The sequence below is a fragment of the Bacillus rossius genome, assembly GCF_032445375.1.
Source record: "Bacillus rossius redtenbacheri isolate Brsri chromosome 9 unlocalized genomic scaffold, Brsri_v3 Brsri_v3_scf9_2, whole genome shotgun sequence".
Classification (NCBI taxonomy): Eukaryota; Metazoa; Arthropoda; class Insecta; order Phasmatodea; family Bacillidae; genus Bacillus; species Bacillus rossius.
In genome coordinates, this window is record NW_026962013.1 from 24,396,620 (window position 1) to 24,424,125 (window position 27,506).

The 27,506-nt window shown below is 41.4% G+C and overlaps 2 protein-coding genes across 3 annotated transcripts in view; one reads left to right on the plus strand and one right to left on the minus strand.

Annotated features, from left to right (window-relative positions):
* LOC134543067 (heterogeneous nuclear ribonucleoprotein Q) overlaps window positions 1-27,506 on the minus strand; it is a 778,099-nt gene that overhangs the window by 192,388 nt on the left and 558,205 nt on the right. For both annotated transcript variants that reach the window (XM_063387814.1, XM_063387812.1), the window contains exon 3: window positions 17,884-17,936. The gene's annotated coding sequence lies outside the window, so the exon portion shown is untranslated. The remainder of the gene's footprint in view (window positions 1-17,883; window positions 17,937-27,506) is intronic.
* Window positions 1-27,506, plus strand: part of LOC134543285 (cubilin) — a 295,632-nt gene that overhangs the window by 79,798 nt on the left and 188,328 nt on the right. The window contains exon 2 of the mRNA XM_063388195.1: window positions 3,369-3,432. The gene's annotated coding sequence lies outside the window, so the exon portion shown is untranslated. The remainder of the gene's footprint in view (window positions 1-3,368; window positions 3,433-27,506) is intronic.

Consider the following 27,506-nt stretch of genomic DNA (forward strand, 5'->3'; position numbering starts at 1 on the left):
TAAATGTGTTAGTAAAGTTTAGAGACAAAGAAAATAATACTCCGATAAAGGCGTCATTTTCCTAAAGTATTAGTTTTGGTTTTAAAATATTTATATTGGTATATACAGTGATACATTTTAACACTTTCATTGCTAAATTCATTTTAATTATTGTCTTTTCCACTGTAATATTTGATATTATTGTCTTTGTAGCGAGTAAAATTACTTTATAATTTAAATAGGATATTAATTAGTACATGATAGTATCTAAGGGGATAACTTATATAAAAGCAAACCTCTCTAATGAAATTATTTTGTTGTTACAACATTTGATCATTACCATGCAAAACTGACACTGAAAGTCATTGAAATGATATTGAGTTCAAACATGATCGTTATTACTTTTTCACTTCTAAACATGTTTTCACGGTGGTCGGTGGTAGTTATGGAGGGTGCCCCTAAGGATAAGCGGATTCCGTTGTGCACACGGCACTCTTGTTTATCAGCCGTGGTGCATACGCCCTTCCTATGTAATGCAAGCGCCAACTTGACTCGCGAACGGCATCACAAAGTTCGGCGTAACGCGCCATCATAATATTGGCGGCGTGATTTCTTACGCAAAGAACAACCGCCTCTTGCGCTAACTTCTCGCAGCCGGTGAACTTGGCGTGTAGACGCCGCGTAGACGCCGTGTAGACGCTGCGAGCAGTTCGTGCCCGCGAGTCTCTCGACCAGAGACACGCCACACCCACCGAACATGTCAGGGGCCTCGGTTGGTCGTGTGTTAGGATCGCTCGTCTCCGACCAGAGACGCCTCGGGGTTCGATTCCCGGCGAGTTCCAAGCGTGGCGGAGCCTGAGGGTTTTCTCGGGATGCTCCCGTTTAACCTAACCCCAGTGACCGGCTAGTGACGGCCCGCTTAAACGAGCGGCCAACATGAAAATACTATATCAGGTATGCCATCGTGTGCAAACCGTCTTAATTTGAACATGCATGTAGAATATAGTTATCAGCAGATAGAGTTCAGAAGCCACAGTATTCTCACAGAAATGCTAAACGAAACAAAAAAAAATATTTCGGTCCATGTAATCAGTGCGGGGCTCCGGGCCATTTAAATTTGCGAGGCCCTAATATTTTGGAGAAGGACCTTACTGGAGTTGGGCTGCGGGGGAGGGAGTCATGGAATAGCCACATAAATATAATTAAAAAAAGGTTTCTGATACCCTCCTCCGAAAATTAAAAAAAGGCTATTAAAAAAAACTTTTCTAAGCCAAACTTTAAAGTAAATTTTGACAACGGATTTGCTCATTTGTCTAAAGGAATGTTGATAGTTACAGACGCCTCAAGGTGCGTGTAATGGCATACGGTCCCTGGGCCTACGGCGAATCGTTGTCTCCCGTCGACACGTCTGCCAAGGAGCGCTCATCTGCCCTCTGCAGAACTCAACCCGGTCTTCGCTGACGGCGTCGAGGAACCCCACAGGACACCTCCTCCTCCGACTCCAGCTCGTGGGCGAAGTAAAAGCCACAGTCAACCTCCCCCACCTTCTGCGTCTCGTGGGCCAGTGTCGCTTCGCTGCTCCTGTTACACTCCTAGCAAGGTGTTGTACTCACGCTGTCTTACCGCATACACATCGGCGCAACCGACTACGTATCAGCCATTCCTCGGGACCAACACACATGTCGCTTGTCGCTGATTGATAGAGACCTGCAAAATTCGCGGATTCATTCGGTGATAGGCTAGAATTCAAACACATATACCTCTTAGATAATTTTGCTATTGGCTTACTGTTCATCTGGATGAATCTCAACCAGTTATAAACCCTCAACCAAAGAAGGATCGAATCACAGACAAACCAGCTGAGACGACTTACAAGTCGGCAGCCAATGAACTTGCGTTATTTGCCCGAGTGTACAGGGGTATGTGCAGTCTATCCTGAAGACCATCGAAACCGCGAATTTTGCAGGTCTCTACTGATTGATTATTGTCTCCAAATGGGTAACTGACACACACCAGCCTGCCTTTAGACCAGTCTACCACTTCCGGTCGTTGCTGCCTTCTCCCTGTTACATATGCCCTTCCAGTACAAACAACCTCGTTCTACTCGCTCCTTCTTCACTCGCCCGGCGAGTAAAAATGGTGATATCGCACGGCGAGACTTTTTTTAGGTTCTAAGGTACTATGCCGCCCATCCAATAGCATCCAAATCTGAAAGCGAGTAAAAAAAAAAAAAATCGCCCCAGAGAGTTTTCCAACTCGCACGACGAGTTGCGTCAGTCTTCGGGCGAGGTACCTTATTCTTTGTGACGCACTATTGCCCTGATGTTTGCCACTGCTTCCGGTGATCGAGCTAAGTCCGAACACATAACATAACTGTGGTGGTTCTTACCCAGTTCAGAGGCTGAGTCCAGAATGTCGAGTCGGCGCGCAGTCGGCAGCGTGACGTCATGCCGGGCAGCGGTGGAGGTCAAGGCGGCGTAGAGACATTAGCCGTTGTAAAGCTTCCCTCACTGTCCGTGTGTCAGCGGCATCTGCCCTGTAAATGTTCGCGGAAAGCCCCTATTATACTCCTTGGCGCCAACCGCCTTCGCCTTCCAGAGCAGGGTAGAAAGGCTTGCGGAGGGATATGGCGCAGGAACTATATCCGGGACACGTGACTACTGCGTATCACGTGACACGCTCCTGGTCACATGACATTGGCTGCGCGGGGTGTTGCCGGTAGGACACGCCACCTGCGAAGCTTAGAAGTTGTTTGCCACTAGGGGTTCCTTCTGTGTATAAGTTGCGGAGCTCAAAATGACACCCGCCACAATTATATTATAATGTTATCAAAAAAGTGAAAACAATTCAGCGATGAGATTCAAAGCACGTCTTTTGAGGTTTACAAGCGCGCTTTATACCGCTGTGCTATCGAGTCCGTAGACATACTGCAAGGAGAATATGTATTATAATCATTTTAAAGCCAGTTTCATTACTTTTTACTATAACTATTTTAAGTTTGCTAAATATATTCCGGGTTAGTTTCACCATCATATAGTTTAATTTTACACACCAACACGTTTGGTATGTACCCTAATATCGACGAAAGTGACTGTATACGGGGGTTCATGTTACTACACGTGGGTCCGCCATCTTCGTGTCACATTTACGTTCGTCGACTTCCGTTCCATTTTCACGTAAATCACTCCAACAGAACGCCGTGTCCCGAGAGCTAAGATGTTTACACATCTAAATGGAAGCTAGTCAAAGACTGCAAGGATGTTTCGTGACCGGTCCTTCAGTCTCGTCACTTGCGACTCGCACGTGATGTGTTGCAGGCTAGTGCTGCCGTGCTCGGCCGCCGCTGGGCCACTCGTGACGTGTGTGTGTGTGTGTGTTGCTGTTTGCAGGTGAACTGAGGTGTCCGCGAGCTTCACTTCGCCTCCCGGACAAGGCTCGGACACAGACGATATGGTGAGTGCGTTCCTCCGACCCCTCCCCTTCCCCAAAACTAACTAAAGTTTTTTTTTTACAGCCGGCACGGTAAGTCGATGCGATGAATCATCAGTAGAGACACGATCATTCCACGGATTGATTGGGTAGTAAAGTAGAATTGAAAGATATATACATATATGCTCATGATGTTGGGGTTGGGGGGGGGGGGGCCGGTTGGCCCTCCTGGAACTAAGAAGACCCTCACTGAAATGGGCCTGCTTGTGCATGAAAAATCGTGACTGTGAAACAGGTATGTTTTAATTGCATATTGCATGCATATATACCAGACTATGGGCAGTATACAACATACAAGCGCCCTATCCCAGGGATTATTTGTGTTGGTTAAAACCCCGGGCCTCGGGGGGCCTCCCTGGGAATCCTGCAGATTTGCGCCCCCGCGTATGCTTCACGTTGTTGATTCGACTACAGTTCTCTTGACGCGCCTCTGAGGACCCTAAACCACCACTTTACGCTGCTGACAAACTGCAACACACTCGTCCTTGCCTGCCCACTGGAAACACGGAACACTTGAGACAATCACACATTCATGCCGTCTGCCAGCTGCACATTTCGTAGACATGGCGGTGTTCAGTTTGTTACAGAGTTTACTCGTTTGGTTTAGTCACACATGTTCTGCGTCAAATTGATGTTTTAAGTGAAATACTTTTTTAGAAAAGACGAATGTATGTTGGAGTAGCTACACCAGCTGAATTCCATAGTTGTGTTGCCCGATGTTGGACTCGTACGCAAAATACAAGAATGTGTCTACGTCATTAATTAGTCCGGCACGCAGCGGGCAGTGCGAATCTAATAGTGTGGGTCGGCTGGTGGGAAGAGGGGAGGGGAAAGTGGCTAGGTGCTGGTCTGCGAGTTGGAAAGTGGTGTATGAGGTGGAAGGGGGGAAGGATGTCGCTAGGTGATTGATGTCGACGCGCAAACACAACCAGGGTACCGCCGCAACCACCTCATCAATCTCGACCCGACCTTTTCCTAGGCCCCTACCATCCCGCCACCCCTCCCGCAATCCGCTTCACCCCCTATCTCCTGCGCCGGACCGCGACACTTCCCCTCGGTGCCGAGGCGATCGTTTTTACCCCCACCCCCTTCCTCCCACCCCCCGGCGCCAAGGAACGTCGCCCGACGGAAGGAACGTGTTAACGAGCCCTAGGTTTTTTTTCTCCAACACCCCCTCCCTCGCTCCCACGCACCGATAAGGCGACTCCTTTCCCCGGTCACAACGAGGCCTGCAGTGCGTCGCCGCTGGGGCCGACCCAGCGAGCTTGATTAACGACCGCGAATTTGTTTCAAAGGCCTAGGGTTTGTGCGGCAAAACGTCACCCGCAATCTTTTGTCCCATAAGCCTCTCTATCTTTGCGTGATAAACAATATTTCTTGAAAATCTAACCCCGTCCCCTCCCCCCCCCCCCAAAAACCAATGGTTTCGCTTACTCTGCCATTCGGGAGGCTTCTTGCACGATGAACTATTTTTCTTGGAGGACATTAGCGTTCTCGCCTTACGTCGGGAGGCTTGGTGCTAATGATGAAAAAAATAATAGAAGAAAAATTTTATACGACCGGTGGAACTCTAGCCCACGGCTTGGAAGCAGGCGCGATAACTTCATAGATAGCCGAAGCTGGCCGAAATAATCTAAACCCAGAACTCCATGCATTTAAATGCATTTACATAAATTGTATGGCGTAGGGGATGCTTTCGTGGGAAAGACTTTCGAGTTCTGTAGCAGAGTTTAGAAATACTCGTAAGATACCCAAATATTTGCTGTGGGCACGGGTGTAGATCCATGATGTGGGGGAAAATAAAAGGGGGGGGGGGAAGGCCCGGCTCCTCTGGAATTAAGAAGCATCCACTGATCGTGACTGTGAAATGGAGTTGGTAAACGTAAACGTCAAAACTATGTTTTATGAAAAAAAAAATATCTGTATATTCTTAAGTTTCCTGTTGTTTGCATGCATATAGTCCAACATATGGGCAGTGAACAACATACAAACAGCCTATCCAGCGATGACTTGTTTATATCCAAGGCCCCCCCTGATTAAGGTGTTATTAGTATGTATATATTTATTAAATGATGTAAAATAAGTTCCAGATTGGCTTCTGCAAATATCGGCCAACGGGAACATAGTCCACAACATTGAAGTAGCGCCTGTACCTATACAACCAACCACTTGGCAATACTTGCACACTGAATTTTTGATGTTTGCGCTATAATATGGACTCCTTAACTTTATTCATAAGATATGAAGTTGATGACGTTTTGTAATAGGAAAAAATATATATATAAACAAATGGATGGTCACATCTATAATACAGTCCTACGTAATAATGCTCACGCATCGCAAAACAAAATGCTAAGTACGCAGGAACTGTTCAAAATTTTATAATCTATTAAAAAAAAAAGCTTCTGCAAATATTGAAAAGGGTGTTTTAGCTTCTTCCGTCGTAATTTAAATTTTACTACTTCCTTACTTCAAAGATTCATTATTGAGAGCGTAAGTTTTGTTTATTGATTTTTTTTTATTAGAAACATTTAGAATGAGTACATGTTTGCTATTTTTAGTGATTAAATTATAAAGAAGTTGAAGAGCTCCAAATGCATTGACTTTAGAAGCACTGTAAGGGAAAAAAAACACGCGAAATGATTGGTATCTGGGAATGTTTTTTTTTTTTTTTTTACCTATACCGTTTTTCCCTCAAGACCTCGTCGTCCTGTCGATATCAATAATACGTGTGCCTCACCTCCCGGATCGTTGGCGTATCTAGAATCTTGACAGAGCACCCTTCCCTGTGGACACATCGACACTCTCTGAACAATAAAGCATCACCTATAAAGAAATATTGCTCCGCGCTCCCTCCCCCGTGCCCCTTCACACCTGCTGAGGAACAGGTGGGAAAAGAAAGGAGGCGGAGTTCAGCCATGTTACTTGCGTGTCATCACAAGGTGATGACAGTGTTATCCTCTTTATATCTCTATCTTATGTACCGGAGGGTTGTTTGTTTGATGGAAAAAAAAAAAAAAAAGGTTTGCGAATGGGCTAGTGGAAGCGCAAATAATTAAACTGAATTCCAGATAATTTGAACAGTTAAAAATGTTCTTCCGACATCGATTCCTGCCTATCTTAACACATTCTAATTGACAACACACCAGATAAAGTAGTACATATTAAATTGCCTTCGTCACAAAAAATAAATAAATAAATAACGAGTCTTTCATTACTCGCCAGAGATATATAACAGCTTACCTCGGTAGCGAGAAAATTCACGTATTCTCATGATGCAAATTAACTTATAATACGGAATTAGGACACAAAAATTTAACGCAGAATTATTAGAATAAATGCCGAGCGTAATAAATATACGCAATTAGTGTTTTCAACTAAATTACTGGATGCGAATCACACGTAGTTTTCACACCCGCCGCTAGAATTTTCTGTCGGAGTAGCTACTTCGACTTTCGAATCATTCGATTTCCAGAGCGAAATTTTAAACCATATAATGAACGATAAAATCGAAAAAAAAAAGTCTTAAAAAAACTAAACCCTGGCTTTGGACCTAATTTTTGACTAGGAATGTTATTAAAAAATATTGTCCACCTTGTGAAAATCCACTAAACAGTTAATTCCATAAAGTTTCCCTTTGCCTTTGTGAACTTTTGGTTCGCACCATCCGCCACAGATGGCAGCACTGTGTTCACAAAACTCCGTTCCATTCACGAAATTACTCCTACCAAATGCCATATACTGAGAGCTGAGTTGCACTCAGCAAGTACTAGAAAATGCTCGGATGAGCTGGAATGCTTGGACGTGGGATCGAGAGGCCAGACACGAATCAGTGGACGCTTCAGGGGTGCGAGGGGGTGCGACCACATCCTATTGTCGACTTCTTCAGCGGGCAAAGTGCCGTTCCTTGATCGAATCCACCGATTGTCGCTCAGCCGGAACGCCCTTCATCTGCTAGCCCCCTTCCCCCCCCCCCCCCAACACAAATCCATGGTGTTTCGGACGTGATTAAAAGGCGCCTCCCGCTCTATCGAAAGCGCGGGAGGGAACAGAAAGCAAGAGAACATTTCCACAAGAAACAGGAGTTTTTTTTAAAAAAAGAGTTCCAATAGTAAACTTCTTCGCTCACTTTATCATTCCTTTGATTGCGTAATCCGTAGCATGCTTGGCGCCCGTTTTGCTACATTCCGGAGTAGTTGGCACAAGTTAAAAAAAAAAATATGAAATTTTGTTTTTGCAAATCAACGAATGAGGTCGGAAATGTTTCTTTTCGCCGCTAAAGAACGAAAAATACCAAATGGCCTGCTGGATTCTTACTCCACGCGATTTCGCCACGTGTCAAAGACGAGATGAACTTCAAAGTCCTGTAAGAAATGCTGTCCGAGCTTCACTGAAAGTTCTGCGAACGAGTTGTTCCTGATTTTAATATGTCTGGCAGTCTCGCCTACCTAGGCAAATATGCAAAAAAATACATGCCCCTCTCGATCATTAAAAAATAATAAACATGTGAGCGAGTCTTTCAGTACTCGCCAGTGATGTGTAAATATCTGACCTAATGCATGTGTTCTCGTGTTGCGAAGATACTTTTAATACGAAACTTGGACACGAAATTTAACGTAGAACTCTTTAAAAAAATCATGCCGACAGTGATAAATAAACTGGTAAATAAACTAGTCGCTATTCAATTGCCAACGTTTCTGGACGCGAATCAAATTCATACTTTCTGCGCCCGCCGTTATAATTCGCTGCCTGAATCGTAAACGTTGCTTGCCACCATCAAGCGCAGATAGCAGCACGAAACAACCAAGAATTTTAAACTATTAGAAATAGCTCCGATAACACTCCGGCTTTGGACCTGATTTTTGAAAAGGTATTTTATTAAAATACTGTCCCTCTTTTTACAATTCACTAATCAGTTAATACTATAACGTTTATGCACACGTCAGAAATTATACTTCTTTGACATTACCAAAACCTAAACCGGAAAATTTTTAAATTACATATTATAACACCAAGTATATTCGTGAATCAAGAAGGAGAACATGTATTATAATCACTGTAATGCCAGCCTTCTTAAGTTTTTTTAAAATTTGTGTTTATATTTTTTACTTTGACTAATTTAGTTTACCAAATATATTACAGGGTAGTTTACTATCTTAAAGTTTCATTTGGCACACCAATACGTTTTGGTATGGCTCCTAATATTTACGAAAGTGACTATATACGGGTTCATGCTGCTACACGTGGGTCCGCCATCTTTGTGCCACATTTACGTTCTTCGACTTCCGTTCCATTCTCACTTAATGACTCCTACCAAATGCCGAGAGCTAAGATGCAACGTATATTCCTAATTATCAAAATGGGTACATTAAACAATCACTTGTAATAAAAAATTAGAAAGGAACGAGCGACTGTGCAGGGCATAAATCAACCATGAACCCACGCAAGAAAAGATCTCGTTGGGATTCCTGTGTCTCCGGGATTTCTGGGAAATTTCCGAAAGAAGAACCCCACTTCGGCGACGCGGATATTCTTCACGGGCGGGAGGCGCATCTGTTTCCCGCCGCTTCTTCATTACGTCGCTCCTCGCCGCCGCCTCATCCATCTCGCTGTTCTTCGCTCCGCTCGCAGTGACGGGTCCGCGTTTGCGAACTTCGTTATAGCTGCACTCTTAGAACGGGGCCAGGACGACACCTGTATTCACACGGACACTCCTCCAGACGAGCTATACTTGGTCCCCGCACACTCTGGAGTCACAATGCCACGACCAACTCGACACTGCAATTCCGATTAGGCGTCGTATACATCGTTCAAGCACGACAGAGTCTGTTTGCGCCCGATGACGGGGAACAGATGCCAGTTCCCGAAACGGCGCAACTGTTTTTGTCACAGGAAACCTACTGAGTTCGTCGGTGTTGTCGTTGTGTTGCCCATAATCATGGGCGAGGCAACCGGGGGGGGGGGGGGGACGGGGGGGAACACGTCCCCCCCCAATAATAAATGTCTTCAATTTCGTCCCCTCCAATAATATATTTAGTTTCGTAGTTATATTAACAATATGATTTATGTGATTTAACCCATATGTTGCGCATGGTGCATTTAGTCCAATCGTGGTAATGTGAGCACTGTGTTTTTACAAATTTGTGCTCTGAAAATATTTTTTATAAAAAAAAAATATATATATTGCAACCAACTATAATTAGAATATTTAGGAAAGAAAATGCCTAAAAACCACCTTTTTGCACCTTTAAACCCCAAATTTTCCCGGGGGAGGACCTACGGATTCCCCCCCCCCCCGCCCCCCGATTTTCCCCCAGGGGATGGATATTCCTCAACAACTAAATCAATTGCAGTCCCCCCAAAAAAAATATATCCTTGCGACGGCCATGCTCATAATATCTATTTATCTTCATATTTGTGTTCGTATATTTGCTGCGTTGTCCAGGTTTTGTTATCTGTCTGTATTTACGGTTGTTGTTGAAGCTGTCTCGTCGTTGGTAGCACACTGTGTTCGTCTGTGATGTTATTATTATTATTTTTTACGACTCAATTCCTTTCACGGAATCCTTGTGCTGTCTGGTATTTAAGTTTGAATGTGTTAGACTATGCTGCAGTCGTTGTGTTGCTTATACCTGTTTGACATAGCTAATTTAGGCTTGTTCTCTGTGGGTTTTTGATTTCATTTTTATTTCTCAATTTGCGTTCTTGAATTTTTCGATGACACACAGTGCAAAACTGAAATGGCATAATGTCCCAAGAAATTGTATTAAATCACTACAGAGTTAATAGAGAAGGGGCAGAATACGACAACAATACCACGACTAACTCTAATATGGCTGTCGGCAAATCATTCCAAGTCAAATACGTCCATAAAATGCAGTATGTAATGCGCCAAAAACAGTGTCAACCCTATAGATATATTTATTTCCTGTTGATATCTGAAGTGCATGGCAATCTAATATTTGGTCGTCTATTGCATAAAGTGAGATTTTTATTTTAGATACAAGAAATAAAGCTAATAGATATGTTAATAAGGAACGGAAAATAATTCCACTGTTAGCTATGCTAAAAATAAAAAAAATAAACGTAATAAAACAGTTGAAGTGAAATGTGAAACGAAATTTCGTTTTCCAAAATAAAGATTAACATAGTAGGTAATGATTTTTGAAGTTTAGTTATGTACGGTTTTCGTTTTGCTTACCAACGTGCATCACGACACGACGAAATTAGAAATAGAGTCTACTTCTTGCGGACCGTCAGGGTGCGTATTTTGTCGTGCTGACGTCACGGTGACCTTGTATTTCATTAGCTAGAGATCGTGTCGGGCCTGTCGTGTCGGGCCTGTCGTGTCGTGTCCGTCGTGGCATTGTGGCTCCAGATTGGCCTCACCAGCCACTTCGGGTTTAATGCCATTATTTTTTTTTTGAGAGATTTCTATAAGAAGCTGTTTGTAAACTTCTTGATTGACTAATTGCATAATGGCCACGCACTATAAGTTTGTTTTTCGTGTGTCTACAAGCTGGAAAATGCACGCAAATTAATACTGTAGTCTCATTTTTGAAAAAAAAAATCTTCTTGAAAATCTGAAACCGGAAAAGCACTGGAATAGGTACAAAACAGACGGATGAGGCCGTATGGACTCGAGTTCACAGCAAAACGATTCATATGATTGGAATTTTTGAAGGTTCTTTGAATGGTTCTTGAAATGGATGGATTAATTTATTTTTTTTGGACATACGACATTGCTAGCTACACTGTATGTCATATTAAATCGCAATAATGAAAAAAAAACATTAATAAGAAAACACAAAGACAAGCACACATACAGTAGGACAGAAATTATCATGCTGTCTATGTTTTTAACTTCAACATCAGCTGATTTTGTTTTGTATTCTGTGTGTTTGCATGTTCATAATGTTTATCCTGGAATTATGAATCTAGCAGCAGTGGGCGCCATCGAAGCGTGCGACAGGCTATAAAAACATTCAAACGCACGACTCAAAAACTGGTGCAATGCAGAAAACCGCTTCACAGTTTCAATCTAATCCATGAAACCAATCGGTGTATCAAAACGCAATTATTTAAAATACAGAGATTACATGAAAACTAACGAAGTTACAAATTTTATGATAAAAATTACTAAACAGAAAACCGGGGACGTACATAGTACTTCAGAATAAAAAAAAATATATTAAAAAAAATCTTGCACTATTCACTGTAGGATTCAAGCGGCGAATAAACAAACAAAATTTAAAGTCTGCTGAATAACATCAGAAAAGCTTTTAAAGTAATGGGATTGGGTTACCCGAGAAGTTGGTTTGTCTTTCAGAGCGCCGGGGCCTTCGTCACAAAGAGCAGTCATTCACATGCGCAATTGATTGACGCAACGAGGGAAAGGATGAAAAAAAAGGGAGGGGGGACATCCGTAGAGGCACCTCCGACCTATACCATCCGAGGAAAAATGTTTTATGGAACGTCGTCAAGGCGGAAGAAGGCAACTCAATTTCGCGATGGGGACGAAAAAAAAATGGCCGCTCTTTTGTTTCGACGTTTTCTTTTCGCGTCAGTTTCTTGCAAGCTTCTGATTGTAGCGTTTAGCACTGCGAAAGGGAGAGCGAGAGAGATAAAAAGTGAAGCAGAAGGAAGGACGAAGAGGAAAAAAAAACGACGCGGCCGAGAGGGAAGGAGATTCTTTCTCCCACTCGAGTCCGAACCCGGCGCGCATCTTCAAACAATCCCGCAAATACAGCTCCTATGTTTCAAACATCGTTTGTACCATCTTCGCGAAGAAATTAAGGAAGAAACTCTGACTTGAGTGCAGAATAAAAACAACGGAGGGGTCGAGCCGGAGCTTTCTTTACAGTCTGCCTTCGTTTTCTTCTTTATGCTCCTCACAAAAGAGACCCACGGCTAGTTTACGAAGACGGCGAAGAGGTTGCTCTCTTGAGACGAGGGGCGCACACTTCCATGCAGAGGGGAAGGGGGACTTTTTTTTTAACGAGGCGTGGCCAGCGTTTTTCTCCAGAAATACTTGAATCCGTTGTAGCCCGCTTTTACGACTGACGTTTCGTCTCTGCAAAACTCACAGCTGAAGGAATATTATTGAGTCATACGCACTGCTTTCTGTAAATGTTTTTTTTATAGGTATTCAGAGCAAAATACCGAGAACGCTAGTTATTCCACAGGAAAGGCAATCTCCATATTAAAAACGTGAATGCTACACAAATATAAAATCAATTTTCGGTATTCAACTCTAAAGTTGCTGCGTAGTTTGTTTTGCGATATTAAAATACCATTAATATAAATATTTTAAATGTTTGCTACCATAATTCCTAAATGAAATGTACAGATAATAAAAACGTTTTCCTTGCAGGTATTGATTTCCCTTTTTCAAGAAATAATATTAAACAATACAAATAACTAAAATCAAGACCAGTAAAATAATTGTTATTCTATAATTAAATTGACAAAAATATCCTATACTAGCTGCCCGACCCGGCTTCGCACGGCTATACTAATGGAAAAAAAATTAAGCCACATCTCCCATTTACAGTAATGGTAAATAAAAAAAAATTCAGTGAAAATTTATTACAATGCTGTATAATGTACCGGAAAGAAAATGAATAGCACCGATGGTTTCCCGACCCGTGCACGCAACGTACAACTGATGTACCCGTACTTCGCTATGGCAGTCTACAGGCAGATCACTCTTGCGCCGCTCATTATACATGCCCCTCCTTGTGGGTACGCCACTCCCGCTCGATGCCCGTTGCCATGGAGACGCAGAAGGCATGAACAATGCAAAATCCTGTTCTCATGCAGACAAAGTACCCACTGTTGCCTGGTTTTAACCACCCATGGGATCTAATTTTCGGAAAATGTCATCCTGCGTAACATAAGGAACATTACTGTGAAGTTTCAAGTCTGTAAAATATATACCTATACTTGAAAAAAAGGGCAATTTTTGATATTTAAAGTACCCGCAATATTTCAACGGTGATGAGAACTGCACTAAAAATGAAATAGTCTTTGCCATAGAGACGAATGAAGCATCAACAAAGCAACAGCCGTTGCCATGGTGATTTCCTACCAAAAACTGGAAATTTTGATATATTACGCCCCCGAAACTCCCCTTGGGATCGGATTTCCGCAGAATCCGTTCTTAGTGAGCGTCTATATCACAAAATGAGTAACTATGCTAAATTTCAAGTCAATCGGGTGTATAGTTTTAGAGATCTCGTGATGAGTGAGTTAGTGAGTGGTATTTCGCTTGTGTGTATATATATATATATATATATATATATATATATATATATATACACATATATATACACACACTTACAAGTCCTTGTCAGAATTGTAATGGGAGAGGAAAATTATTGATGGTCCAAAAAATGAAAATTAATTAAAAATAATAAAAATAATTCTAGTAAAAGACAAAAAAAAATTAAACACAGAGAGAGGAAAAAAAACAATATTTAGGTTTGCGATTTAAAGTGATAAAAAGTATTTAAATACTAATTGAACTCTTATGAGGGTACTGATTGCTTAGTTGTTAATATTACACGGGTGTTTTTCACTTGTATGGGAAAATTAAGAATGATAAGGCATCTAGTGCGTGGCAACAATGTTAATAGGCAATAGGAAATAAACTTCTAGCGCCTGCGGCATTGTCAACACACACTTCGTACGTGTACTGCATGTTGTATCCAACCTCCTCCAACGCATTTGATTCTAAATTGGACTTTTAGTAAGGATCCCTAATGTTATTGATAATATAATATAGCCTCGATAAATGTACTATCCAACACTGAAAGAATTTTTCAAATCGGACCAGTGGTTCCTGAGATTAGCGCGTTCAAACAAACAAACAAACAAACTCTTCAGCTTTATAATATTAGTATAGATTAGACTGGGACAAGTGTATTTACAGGAGCGTATATTTTTAGTAGTAGTAGTTGTTGTTGGGATATTTTGTATTACGGAAAACAGTTTTTTTAAGAAATTTTAGTTTATTATTTTAATGGAAAAGACGTGGTGTTGCATTTAATCAAAGTCTTCGACTGCAGATCCTGAACAAATCAGTGAGGCGTATTACAAGAACCGTTGTCAGGCATCAAACGTAAAGACGGCGCCAGGCGCAGTTGGGTTGGAGATAAGCCAACTGACGCTGCACAGCCTACCCCCTTCTCCCTGGTGCGTCGGCAGAAGTGAATAATGCAGAGTTGCCGGGGATAGCCCGGTACTTTTATCACCCCTGCCCGAGTTGCTTCTAGGGGTGGCGCGGGGGGTGCCGGGGCGGAGGAGAGCGCGTGAGTAACGAGATGAAAGTTGCTCGCTATCTCCACACCTGCAGTACTTGCACCAGGCGCCCAAGCCCGCGCTATCTGCCCTCCTGGTCCTGCCACCACGGGCACCTCGCAGCCCTTGCATTGCTCGCTACTGGAGCGAAGCTATCTCGCCCGTTGTCGAAGGAAGCATGTGCTCTTTCACACGAACTAGCTATTTGACCAATTCCATCCCCCACCAAAAATCTATATATGTTCGCATGCTTGGTTTATCTGATTACAATTACATATACATCTTATATGAACAATTCATGGTTCCTTACTGGAAGTATAACATTTTTACATGAACATTTTCGGAAACGAAGCATGGAGCACAATAAAATTAACTTCTTCTAAGAGTCAGGATAAACATGTAAACTTATTGTTACATGCTTTTTTAACTGAAGTCACCCAGATTTCGTAGTTCCCCATTAATAAATAGCATCACAAATAGGCATTAAGTTCACAATCTACCAGTTTTTTTTTAAAAGTTGAGTGAGTTCTAAGCAGTGCGTCTTCATTGATAAACACCCGTCAAATTCGTGTTACTGCGTAAAAATCTAGACTTCACATTATTAGAGATTTTTTTAAAGTTTATTTTTATCAATGGCCAATGAGTAATTGAAGACGCCCTGGATGAAAAAAAAAAATTAATGTTACTTACATAAATCCTATGACAGAAATCTACGCTACTTTCGCGATTTTTACACGTATCTACGAAAGCTTAAATAGTTAGCAATTCAAGTTAATAATCGTTCATACCCATTCAATATTCACAGTAAAATAATGAAACAATTATGACGAGGTATCAAAATAAAAAAAAAGTTAGAGCCAGACAAAAATTTCTGCGATGGTTCTCAGAGCCGTCAACAGGGCAAATTATTTTGTCGGGTCCCCTTCCCGTTTTTCAAACACCACTATAAAAAAAATTATACTGTAAACGATACCGTGGTCATATCTGTAAATGTGACTTTCACGTGGTACATACCTTGTACGGTTTCCATTGAATTTCTGTTAGCGAGATAGACTCATAATTTTGTACTACTGTCAGGGTCTCATGCATTAAAAAAAAACCCAGAAACATAGCTCACCAACCCTCTTTTTTGTTCACCCTTTCAACGGCTGATTCTCATCTCTCTCTCTCCCCCCCCCCCCCCCCTGATGCGTGCCGACCATGTTTTAACCGGATTTAACGACCTCGCCGATGGAGAGACTTGGAACATCGCACACACACGCTGTTCTAGTTCTTCCGGGTCCGCGTCCAGATAAGAGGGTTTCTTGGTCGCGCGGGCGGGCACGTAGGGAACCCGGGCGAGCTCGAGCTCTGGTTTATGTCGCAGCTGCGCAAGGGGGTCGGGGCGCAAAAAGGAACAGAAGCGCGGGAGCTGCCGGGAGACAGCGCATAGGCCACTCCCTTCTCCTCGAGACCGCGCTTAGGCCACTCTTCCACTGCCTCGCTCTGCTCGAGGCCTCGATGAGAAAATGATTTTTTCTTTTTCCTAACCTAAATTAAAACTATGTGTATTTGGGAGAGGTCTGGGTTAGGGAGAGACTCTAAGTGCGTCTCAGGCCGAAGCCTATACGCTCTATACATGCAGGGGTTAGCCATGCGGGAGAGGGAGCATGCATCGTGTGCTAGGAGGGGGATTGGCCAGCCATGGCAGCAATTGGCGCCATGACTAACTCCCCTCACTGACTATTATAGACTAAACTAGATAAGTTGGGCCCAGGTAAAACCTGCATAGACACAGGGAAAACCCTGGGCACTTACATGCGGGATGCAAAATTCATGCATTATTGGCAAGCAGGTTGAATACGGGAAACAGAAGGATGGTTCGGGATGAAGAGTTGGACAGAGTAGAAAAGAGTCTACCATGCGGGGGGTTGGGGGCTGGCACATTGCTGTGCGCATTGCTTGGGCAGTACTGGTTGTTTCGGGGGCGACTTTAGTCGTTTCCCGCCGGGCTGCCAGCCAGCCAATCTCGATGAGAGACGCCTCCCCGGTGGGACCGCACGCCTGCAGAACTAACGGCATCTGGAGCGCTCAAACCAGGGACGTAGGATTCGCAAGGTCCGCGGGGGTTTTTGGGCGTGGGTTTCAACACACGCAAGACATCTCCGGATATCGTGCCCATATATTTTGGCCTATATGCACGCAATGAGCATAAAACTATAAAAAATATACAGTACGTTTCCCATAAAACAATGTTTTGATGTCATGAAGATGAGAGTGAATTCAAAGTCCCTCGAGTGCTTTCAAGAATCTGTACCCAATGTTTCATGCCCAAAATTTACTCTGAAATCACATTTTTCTAAATTAAATACATCATACGCCGTCAGCGCATTAGCGGAGGCTTTACTTAAACATACTACACTCGGATATCTTGAGCAGTTATCAACTCACGTGTGTTTTTTTTCTGAAGCTCTGCACACCGTATGTGTGTCCGGGTAGGCGTGGCCTTTGAGACTTGGCGCAACACAAAACTTGCGTTATAATTTCTATACAAATAAACAGTATAAATAGAAACCAAAATATAAAATGTTCAGTTATATTTTCTCAAACCAAATCATTCCTTAAATCTCAGTGTGTAAAATTTGGCGTTTTAAAAGTCCACTATTCCCCAGGATTTTAGTACGACAGTCAGTTTTCTTTTTAAAATTCAATTATAAAGTAAACTTACTCATTATATGTATATATATATAATGTTTAAAACGGAACTCCTCCTTCACATAATGCTGGCTACTGCCCTGGATGCGTGCGACCCTTCCCTGCATGGCTAACTCCAGCATGACTAAGCGTATAGGCATGACCTGAGACGCACGTAGGTCCCTCCCTAACCCGCCCCGCCTTCAAAATACGAGTACACTTAGTGTTAGTAGATAAGGAAAAATAAATGTTTGCTAAATTCGTTTGTGAAATTTTCATACGTACAAACATTTTTTTTTTAAAGATCATAACATATTTGTTTCAAACTTGTACATTAAAACATAATTGTGAATTATGATGGCTTTCGTACATGCATGTAGTGTGATTGTAATAACAAGAAACATTTTACATAGAAGTGTAAGGTTAAGGTTTTTCGCTCACCTTAAGCCGTCCGCACCTTGCAGCTGGCGGGTGGTTTCCAGCATCACAGATACCTGCGCCCATTTCATAAGAGTACTTACTAGTTTGTAACTTACATGTAACACTTCACAAGTTCCTCAAAATATACACTTACACGTGTTTCACAAAAGTACTCTTGCAATGGAAAGTTAATTATCTCAAGTTTACAAATTTTTTACTTGTAGACCATCTGAAACTTTAGGTTACTGACAAATGCAGTTACTAAACTGTTAGCTGACACCTATTATTGTCTACTAATAATTATCTACTTTCTTCTATTGGCAAGTTACATTTTAAAGTTAACTAATAATCTTCTTAGAAAGATGCTGTGGTCTAGTTTTTTCCTTATGTGTTTAGTAAAAATCCAGATGAACTCCAACAGTGCCGCAGCCAGGATTATGTGAGTTTTTGAGTATTTTTTTATAATTGAATTTTAAAAAACAACTGACTGTCACACTTAAATGTCAGGTAATAGTTGACTTTTAGAACTGCAGCGTTTACACATAGAATTGTATGAAATGATTTTGAAACTGAAAATTTTATACTTTGTTCTCGTGTCAAATGTTTGATTAGTTCTTTAAAATAAGTCATAAGTGAATATATTAATTTTATTAAATACGTGAAACAATGTCATGTTTGTACGAAATACATGCTTGCAGTAAGTAATACGTGTGCAAACCGGCATTAAATATACACTTCTTGGAAGAAAAAAAAAAACACGGGCTGTAATGGGGAGGAAATACATTACTGTAGCCATGTAAGGATGACAAAAATCCTTCCAAAATAATCTCTCTGTACCCTTGTGTAGCTAATGTTTCTGTGATTCACTTTTTCTGTCTTCACTAGTTTTTTAACATTTTTATTTTTACTCCTAGAAGGAAGGGGTTCGGATCCCAAGGACATTCTTCCATCCTTCCTCAGTTGCTTCCCTGACTAAAATCATAAAAAAAATTATGCTGCAGAAAAAAAATGTTTCCAGTACATCAATTAACTGAGGTTCTGTTGCCAAATCGTGTTACTAGCATTTTTTGACGTGACAATGTCTAATAAATCGATGAACGCCGGCTGCACGCACGAAAAAGTGTCCTGTTACGCACATTTTTCCGTTACGCTGTGTCCCGTTACGCACATTGTTCCGTTACGCTGGGTCCCGTTACGCTCATTGTACGCTTGCGCCACATCTATCTCTCTTCCACTCGACTGTTTATAAAGTGAAGTGGAAAGTTAACGTGGTTTTCATTGCCTATTACAACAATAATTTCGGCAATAAAGGTTAATTATTCTTGCAATTTAAAAATCTGATTACTAGTATAATTTCAAGTGTTTATTCTTTTATTACTAAAATAAAAATGATTCAATTTTATTCATAAAGTATGCAATCATTTGATCAATGTTTTGTTATGACGTTGTCAAGTTAAACTATCGTCCGTAAACCGACTTTACAAACAACCAATTTTTTTTTTAAATCCATATGTAATTCCTTTTTGTAACAGCTTGTGATTACAAGTGATTTTTTTTTCTTACAAATGTTATCTATAAGACTTGCATTTTTTGTGAAATGGGTCCCTGGCTGGAAGACTCGGCGCGACGTGTGCTGGACACCCCTGCAGCGAAGTCTCCCGATCATCTCCCGCGCCCTCCAGTTCCGGCGCCGCGCGACTGTCGCCCGCCCTTCTGCTGGTCCTGAGAGTAATTTGGTAATGGACACTTCCCCTCCGGCAGCGCGCGTTGCGGCGGCCGTAAACGGCGGGTCGTCGGGCAGCTGCCGCCCGATGGGGCGCTCTTCCTGCCTTCAGGAGGTCGTATCCACGCGCCGCGGAGCGCGACCGATGCGTGACGTGCTCTGTGTGTGTGTGTTCCCGACGCATGTCTCCACGTCGCCTGATGGCATCCACTGCCCGGGTGCTGGAAAATACTTTCAAAGCGCTCTACAACCTTAAGAGGCCACTCCAGTGTTTCAGGAGCACTACGCAACCCGCGTTAACCTCATAAGATTCAATGCTATTTTCATTTTGCTTATAACTAATTAACTAATATAGATTTCGAAATGATGCTTGCTTGATATGTAAGACAACGATGCTCTTATCAAAGCCCCTTTCTTCAAAAACGTGCATAAATTATGGTTCAAACCTAGACAATACACTTATACATATTAGTAAAGATTAGGATACGTTTTGAATTAATAACCAGGTATTTATTTCTTTGGCTGTGACAAGTTCATACGAAAAATCTCTGAAAAATTGTATTTTATGCATCATCACTAAATAAAAATTTGGATAAATAATTCTTAATGTAAATTGCATAAAAAAATGCATGCAAGTTGGCGGAGACCAATTACTTTTTACATAAGTATCTTAGGGAAAATATTATATGAAGTATCCACTCACTCTCTCTATCTCGCTCTCTCTTTCTCGCTATGTAACCAAATAAATGAATGTAAACAAATTTTGAGAATTCCACATACTTTTCACTAGGTAGCCTAAAGAGATCTATCAAAATACAGTAAATCCATAAAATAATGTCCCAGTTATAAATTTTAATAGTATCAACTGTAAGCGTTTTAGAGTGTTGGCTAAATGTCACAATTAAAAGAGTAACTCACACAGTTTTGGACAAGCCCATGCGCGAATATTGCTTTGGTGTTTTATCGCTTGCAGCGTGAAAAAAATGGCTCTTTCCCAATAAGTAGAGGCTGAACCTGTAAACTATATTTGGCAACAGACTGGAGCCCATCCCCATTGGAATCTCTTTGTGCGAGAGTGGTTGAACGTCGAAGTCCCTGATCATCGGATTGATCGTAATGCTCGAGACGAAAAAGCCGTTTTTTTTTTTCGCAGGTCTCCACGTTCACCAGACATAACGCCATGCGATTTTTTTTTTTTGGGGGGGGGGGGCCCTTCATAAAAGACAGTGTCTACGTTCCGCCGCTACCTAATATTATTTTCCAGATTTGAGACACAGATTTGAAGAGGCTATTGCTTCTATTACTTTGGACGTGTTAACCAAACTGGGTTGGGGGGGGGGGGGGGGAAGAAATGAACTTTGGATTGGATGTGTGCCGTATAACTAAAGGTGCACATATAGAATATTTGTAAAAATAATATTATGTTATTTTACCTTCAATTGGATGTATGATTTGTTGTAAATAGTCTAAATGAAAACGGGACAATCTTTTATAGACAAGCTGTATATTGGATTAGATGAAACACCAGCAGTAAGAAAGTTTGATGAACGAACCCAAGCAGATGCCGGGTAGTTACGGTCTCCTAAGCACGGCGAAGGGAGTTTCGCAGGCTACAACAGCGGCTCCGAGGGCGGCCCCTGGTTCGCGGGCGGACGGCACCCCAGGCCACGCACTTAATTACCTGCCTGCATCGGTGATGAGGGGCTCGATTGCCCCCCGTGGCTTAACCCGCTGACCTCTCGCCCTTGCGCGCTTGCTTCGTGCGCTCCAGCTGCGCTATCGCCGGCCGAACCACGGCGGAAACACCCGAGCACCAGCCGACTTGGTGGGCATTGGTCCCTCTCATTTCAGATTTTATAACACTGGTTACACTGGGTCAGGGGCGGAGCCAGGGGGGGGGGTGGTGTTTTAGGGGTTCAAACCACCCCCCCCCCTTTAGCAAAAAATCTTTAATTAATTTCTTATTCATCACTCAAACAAATTTCATATTAAAATTAATAAAAATTTTACCATTACAATATTTAAATTTAAGTACCGAAAACTGCTAAAATAGCACTATTTTACAGCTTAAAATCCAAATTTTCCCGGGGGAGTACCCCGGACCCCCAGCTTTAATACGAGGGGGGTGGGGAGGGGGGGTGGGTCATGCTTCTTAACACCCCCCCATACACAAATCCTGGCTACGCCACTGCACTGGGTGTCATAAGAAACCTCAGTAACGGACAAAACTAATACAGAGAAAACTAGCCAAAATCACCTGATATGAACAGCAAAAAAAAAAAAAAAAAAAAAAAAAGACAGCACAGAAATTACCGTTGAAGGAATACATCAGGAAGATGTTACAGCACAGACGGACACAGGGGGCTGGAAACGACGAAACAGTTACAAAAAGAACAGTTACAAAGACAAAACACGACACACCGACAAACAGACGAACCCAACGATGTTTGTCGCTGTGTTGTCCAACATAATTTTTTTTGACTTGATGTAAGTTTTTTTTTGTCTTTATTTTGTTCCTGATGTAACTTAGGTACTCGTCGTTTGGTCAGCCCACTGTGTCTGGCTGCGGCGTAATATTTTTCTGACTAATTAATTCCACGGGATTTTCTGTGCTGTCTTTTTTTTTTACTTTTGACATCGACATTTTTTTTTGCTTATTTTCTGCGTGTTTGCATATTCATATATTAGTCCGTTATTGAGTTTTTTTTATGGCGTACAGTATATCCAGCAATAACGTTTGTCCAAAATAACATCCTAAATCAATGTTACACACTGCAATAACCATTCAAAGAACGTTATTTGTCCCTCGAAGAGGCAGCAGCTGGGTAAGGGCAACGTTTGATTTGTACAGCTACGAAAAAAAAAAAATCAAAATTACTCAAGAATTCTGAGTGGTGTCTGAGCACGAATAGAATTCAAGAACATTCCACGCTCCTATTTTAGTTCCATTTCTTAGTCAGCGTTTTTTTTCTTGTAAGGAAATAAAACTGAAACTTTAGCTTTAGGTAGCATTTTTACTAAAAACATTTCTGCTTTATTATTATTATTATTATTTTAACTGAGGGTACCCGTCATCCTCCCGAAAAACCAGTTTTTGATTCACCACTGCGCAACCCCGCTCGTTGTGGTATGATGAATACAATTACTTTTGGTAGCTAAATATCTGGCAACTATTAACAAAATAAATTTTAATGAATTTTAGAAAGAAAATTTGATAATTCGAGTTCTTTGATTTCTAGTCTTCTGTCTTTGCTAGTTTTAGTTTGGTTTAGTGTGTATTTAATATATTAATTTTTTTTTGCGGGTACAATTTTGCACAAAGATGTTGGACAAGTCATCTTATAAAGCACATAATGATACAACGACAAGTTAAATAAGCGAATGTTCAAATATTTCTTTAACTCTAATATTTCCTGGAACCGCCACTGGCTCTGCAACGAGTGTAACCAGCCAAAAATCTCTATACGTAAAAAAGAATAGAGATAAAAAGAACATAGTTTGCAATAACATCGGTACACTTTTAAAAACTATAATCATTGAAAGTAATGGTCATTTAGGACACGTGTATACAAAAACAATTTTAAAGGTTAGTTGAAACATTACTTATTTATATTTCTATTCAAACTTGTAACCCGTCCTTTTCTTAGGGATGTCGGCAGTTACGTCCTTTGATATGTTTTACTTCGTGCTCCGGCTAGGACAGGGTAAAACACAACACTGGTTGCGAGATCAGACGAGTGAAACAACGATCGAATTAAAAGTAATGGCCGCTTAAAAAGATTGGCTGCTAGAGGTTCGATTTATCACGAGTTTAACGTAAACAATTATTTGTTTGCCATAAGTAGAGACCCGGAAATTTCGCGGATTCATTTAGTAGCAAGCTAGAATGCAAACCTTCACACTCTCGCACTGTGTTCATGACTGGCACGCAGTTGTTTGGACACGCCCGTCTACGACCGTGAGCCAATGATGCCCAGCTAGGGAGAGAAGTAAGCGAATCAGGTAGTGCCAAATAACAAGGATACAAATGTTCTCGCTAAGAAATCAACCAATTGGAAAGTAAACATGGGTCGAGCACACCTATAACATTGAATTCTATCGTGAGGCCAGAAGAATTCGCGAAATTTCCGGGTCTCTTGCCATAAGCAATCTATCGTAAATCACGGACGGAAAAATTATCATTCAATAAACTATATCTCGTGCCTCCACAGGCGGATACAATTAATTCCCTGGGGTCGGCGTTTACGCTTCAGGCCCCAGGACTGGATCGAATACCAGACGGTGCCGTGACCCGTAAAAGACCGGACGCGTCAATGCGCCTTCGAGGCAGTATCGAGACTCCGTCCCCCGAGAAGGCCAGTTCAGTGCCCTGCACTCTCCCGGGCCGCCAACCAGCTCCGCCTCCGCAGCTACATTTCACGTTTATGGCCAGATTTTTTGACGTGACAACGTCTGACTAAATCGATGAACGCCGGCTGCACGCACTAAAAAGTGTCCCGTAACCCACATTGTCCCGTTACGCTGTGTCCTGTTACGCTCATTGTACGCTTGCGCCGCATCTATCTATCTCTCTTCCACTCGATTGGAACAACCATCGATTTGACTTTTTCGAGGCACACTAAACTTGAAACACTCCCATTCGTTTCCTACTTTTCCTATCATCGTCCTATCCTTGACAGAATAACACAGATTGGAAGAAGTTAAATAGCGAACATGTATAAAAGTTATAGTTAAAATAATCTGTTCATTAAAGTAATAAACATATTTGAATTAATGAGTGCAAATAAAAGTAATTTATCTATTAAATTGTAGATTTAATTTCACTCCTTCTTTGTATCCATTAAAAATAGTGATAATTCAATAAAATTTATTAAATTTTATACATAAAAGTATGCAATCATTTCATCAATGTTTTGTTATGACGTTGTCACGTTAAACTATCGTCCGTAAACTGACTTTACAGACAACCATTTTTTTTTCTATTTGTGACATTCACACTCATGATATTTTAGAAAACATTTTTAAATTAAAAATTCAGCTAGCCTAGAAATACAGCTTCCTCAATGGCCAGTAGGAAATAAAGACGGTTCGGTCACCCTGGCTGGTGAGCAGCCCAACAGGACATCCCTTGGCAGCGGACAACTCTAGAAGGATTACGTTCGGCCAAGCTGTAGTCCACAGTTGGAATTACTGAATATTTAACACGAAATCTTAAATTAATACATATTAAGAATTCACTAGTACTTTAATTACATTTATAATAACAAAAAAAAATTAAATGGGTTATTACGAACTACTAAATTAAATGTAATTTTTTACAGTAATTTTGTTGTTTTCATTTACGTTCATTATTGCACCACGTAAATATTATACGTGATACTGTTTTGTCAATTTGTTAAAAAGATTGTCTGTGGATTCTCTCACGCCTACGTGCATTAATTCCATGATGTTTAAATGTACGTTTAAATACCCGCACGTAGATTTGGTTCACGATTGTCATTGGCTACCACCAATGCAGCGCGCAGTCCATTGTTTGAATCGTCTAAGCTTGGCTTTGATTGCTGAGTGTTTGAATGCTAAGCCAGAGAGCATGATGGATGGAATTTATTGATCTATGGAATTTACGTCCGAGTAAATGAAAAAAAAGCATAATATTGTAACATCTGCACTATTACACGTGTGAAAAGTGTACCTGTAATTATAACAGTGCTTTTGTGATAGTTTTTTTAAACTTTGTCACTGGTTTGTCTCTTAATTTGAGTGTGTAAAATCAATGACGCCGGATTGTCATCCCAGCGACATGTCACATACACATTCTGGTGACGCACTGAGTGTTTTATTAAACTTAATTGATAAATATTGTTACCAATGACATTAAAAAAGGTAAATTGTACTATTTTACACTAGGTTTTATGCCAAAAACATTAAATTGTATAAAATACGTGAATTAGCGTATGTGGATAAATGAGTATTTCAAGACCAGATGTGTGAGAGAGGGATCTCCTGTAATATAGACTAAGCTTAGCTGGTGAAAAAAATTAACTTTTAAATCTATTTGAACCCCGAGATAAATTCAAACTCTGAACAAAATTTGGGTTTGCATTTGTCCAATCGAGAACATTTGTGTTAGTGTTGAGCTCGACATACTGGAAGCTCTAGCTATACTATTTTTTGCAATCCAAATATTTTTCTTATATGGTTTAGGCAGTGGTTCCCAAACTTTTTCAGTTAGCGACCCACATCTCCTTATAGGATCTCCACGTTCTATCGGTCCATGGTGGAGTAAAAAACATTATTTGTATCGTATCCCTTCCTTATGTATATATAATTTACCATCATATATATATATATATATATATATATATATATATATATATGATTATATATATATATATATATTTAAGATACCGATTGATTATTGATAAACAATTTGTGTTCTGATTTGAAAATGGTTGACAAAATACAAGCACTTTGTAGCAAAACAGTTATTTATTTAACGATAAATATGTGTTTGCACACAATTCGATTTGTTTAGATTTTTCTTGTATTTTATGATGGTTTATTCGAAGGTTCCTGATAGTTTTGGGATCTAGTCGCGACCCACCTGTAACCAACCGTTTGGGAACAGCTGGTTCAAGGAACTGAGTTTATCCGCCGAGGAGAGCACTTGGGAGCTATGCATGGATACGCAGCCACCACGCACGAGCGCTGCATGGGTAAACGCCGTGGCGATCCACGGCTACTCGCGAGTCGCTCCTCTGGAGAACCTCCGGGAAGCTTATCCTCCGCGTGTTCGCGAAGCGGCGCGGCACAAAGGGAGCCTGGAGAGTCCTGGAGACGCCCCGACTGAGATGCCCGGCGCGGCACGAACGAAGAGTCACTCGAACCCCGCGCTCACAGTTATTTATCGAGCTCGGCGTCCTCCGGGGAGGAGGAAGGAAGGAAGGAAAAAAAATCCTTCCTCCCCCCCCTCTCCCCCCCCCCCCCGGAAGCCGGAGGCCGTAACGCCGTGGCAATGTTGTTACTTTCCTGTGGCCGTTTGAGGGGAGAAGCCTAAGATGTACATCAAGTTCTGTCCCTGCCCGAACACGCCCGAATATTCACCTTCGGTCAACCTCGGGATTTGTTTTATTTTTGCACAGGAAAAATGAATTCAAATATTAAAAGTGGTCGGTTAGGTTAGCTACGTTAAAACACTTTAAAACACTATGGACGGTTAGTTAGGTTAGTATAGCTACATTAAAATAAACAGAGGAATATAAATATATGTATAAATAAACCCGAGGTTGGCCGAAGGTGAATATTCGGGCGTGTTTGGGCAGGGACAGAACTTGATGTACATCTTAGGCTTCCCCTTTGAGGGCGTTGCGAGTGCTCATCAAGCACTTGGCCGGTCAGCAATATCTAACGTTGCTGGTCTACCACGTCCAGCGCCCCATTGTGTGCGAGACATTTACAGCAAGTGGGTGCTATTGACGGCCTTAGTTTTGTGCAGGAAGATCGCGAGAATTCAATTTCAAACGTTTTCCAATAATATACAAAATACGCGATCATTTAAAGAAGCATAACCCCCTATTAAAATTCAGCATGGAAGTATTAAATACCTTAATAAAAGTACTAAATATCTCGGATTTGTCGTGGTTTTAGAAATGGAAGGGGGAGGAGGCTTAATTAATACCCGCGATTCAAACCCGAGCCTTCGTGAATACAATGAAACCACTCTGATGTATCAGCCGTGGATAGTATGGATTACAAAAATACAAGTTTATAAATTTTTTATCAGAGAAAATGTGTGTTTACGCAACTTTATTTTTGGGATTGTAAACATATATACATTTAGTATTGCTGAGATGTTCTCGAATCGATACTATTTTTATATTAAATATACAACTAAATTAAACAGTGGTCAGACTGCTTGAAA